The sequence below is a fragment of the Adiantum capillus-veneris genome, chromosome 14 (genome assembly GCF_014529385.1).
Source record: "Adiantum capillus-veneris isolate H3 chromosome 14, ASM1452938v2, whole genome shotgun sequence".
Classification (NCBI taxonomy): Eukaryota; Viridiplantae; Streptophyta; class Polypodiopsida; order Polypodiales; family Pteridaceae; genus Adiantum; species Adiantum capillus-veneris.
The window spans coordinates 124,306,049-124,308,329 of NC_140944.1; the positions used below are offsets into that span (position 1 = coordinate 124,306,049).

Consider the following 2,281-nt stretch of genomic DNA (forward strand, 5'->3'; position numbering starts at 1 on the left):
ACAAAAAGCCAGACAATTTTTAAAAGGAAGTAACCCAAGGAAAGCCAGGTCAATATGATACTCAAAACAGCTCCAACCAGCAGGCAAGTAACCTTCGGGAACTTTGAAAGAAGTTATGAAAAGCTACTACTGACAATGATTCATATGGTGAGCTTGCAAACAAACGCAAGCAAGTTTGGGCACATTTTGATATAATGGTCAAGCTTATGGGCCTTAACAGCACAACAAAAGAACAACGCCAATCATTTCAAGAAGCCTTGGTGGATTTTACCAAGGTCTTCACCCTTTCTTGGGGTGAAAATAACATCACACATTACATGGTAATCCATGTTACGTAGTGGACTTATTACAAGGGATTGTAATAAGGGATTGTTACGTGGTGGACTTATTACAAGGGATTGTGTTCATTAAATAATGTGGATCGTTTACTCATATGAACATCATATCTTGTTTGCGCATGGTGCATTTTTAATGCAAAATTATGGTTCGCTTGAGATTTTTAGCACTCAAGGCATGGAGAAGTCCCATTATCGAGCAAGGGGGGTGTACTTCAAAAATACTTGACATGGTGGGGGAATGGTGCAATCCAATTATTTAGAGGAGATGTTCAATTAGTTTTTTCGCAAAACATTTGCTCGTAAGCTCACAATGGAGCGTGCATGACAATCCAAGATTGCTAGGGAAGTGTAGAAATGGAGTCGTCAAGAGCACAGCAACAAGTGGCAAATGTTAGAAGGCCCCATCACCAGGCATGCTCCATGGCGCCAATGTAGAGTGCGACAAGGGTCTAAATGGATTCTACGCGAGTGACTACATGTGAACGCAAGGTCCAACTCTTGTTTAAAAAATAATAGTTTTTTTTTTAAATTAGTGTGAACAGGGCCCTTTTAAAATGGGCCCTTATAAATATTGCATGCTCTCATAAATCACTCATTTCTTAAGCACAGGTGAGCTCTTACCATACCCAATGTCATGCACCAAACAAGCCGCAAAAGAGCATCTGCCTGCCAACAGAAACACCCTCCAAGGATGTGAGAAGCCGTCATGGCTTAAAGGCACAAGAAAATGGCCACGAATACCTGGTCTTTCCAGGCACTCTTCTAGCAGTGGGCATGGTAGTCGGGCACAGGAGACATCGAGGGCAGAAGAGACTTCACCTGCTCAACAACAAACACCTCAACATAGAGTGAAGCAACGCGCCCAGCGTTTGGCGAGAAGAGCTGGCCCAATAAGCACCAAAGTCTGATAGGGAGGACCCGCCACCCACAATTTGCAAGCAGAACCATCCAGAGCTTGGATGGTCCATACAGATACTGAATCAGAGATAGAGCCACCATGGCAGCGAACTGATATACTGTGCACACACTGGGTGCTCCTTGGGGGAAAGACATTCCCTCGTGGCCAGGGATCTCTCCCACAACACAAGATCGGGAGGCAAGGGAAGAGGATGACTCTGAAGAGGTTGTAGATCCAAACCCAAAGCATGTAAAGAGACGTAAATCAAAGTTTTTCAAGAAGCCTAAACTCCGCCAACCAGCAAATGTGCAAGTGTCCCCAAGACAACATCAGCGGCGTCAGAAAATAGCAAGGACATTTGCAAAAATCCGGCACTACCAAAAGACTACATAGCTTTTAATTCGACCTGCCCCCTTTGCTCGCACGGTGAAGGAGGTGCTTCAAAGCTATGGAACTCAATATAGGATGCAAGCAATAGTGTTGGAGGCTATTCAAGAAGCTGCAGAGGCCAACATCATATCGGTGTTGGAAGATACCAACCTATGCGCCGTACATGCAAAGAGAGTGACAATCCAACCAAAGGATATGCAGCTTGCACGTCGATTGCGATGAGACTTCGAGCATTAGCCGAAGTTACACGTCCTTTTTTGTATTGAGCACCCTTCTCTTTTAATCACTGATTTTGCAACGATAAAATGATTATGAGTTGTCTACTGTCTTTGTCTACTGTCGCCATAGTCATTTGGCTTTTCAGACTATCCATCTATTTTAAGTTAAGTGTTTCTGGTCATGAAGAGGTAAATTTAAATCAAATATCAACAATTTTGGTAACCTAAGGGGCAAACAAGGCTAGCAAATGCAAAAAAAATGGTGGCCACAAGGGCACGCAGGAGAGCCATCCAACAGTTTTGGATGGCTCACCTGTGCGCCCTTGTGGCCACCCTTTTTTTGCATTCGCTAGTTTTTTTTGTCCCTTAGGTTACTAAAATTGTTGATATATAGTGAAACCAGTTGTTTATGCACATGATACTAGATTTTTATACTG

At 43.4% G+C, this 2,281-nt stretch overlaps 1 pseudogene; it reads left to right on the forward strand.

Annotated features, from left to right (window-relative positions):
* Positions 1-513: 513 nt before the first annotated feature.
* On the forward strand, positions 514-1,848 carry LOC147443078 (uncharacterized; annotated as a pseudogene).
* The last annotated feature ends 433 nt before the right edge of the window (positions 1,849-2,281 follow it).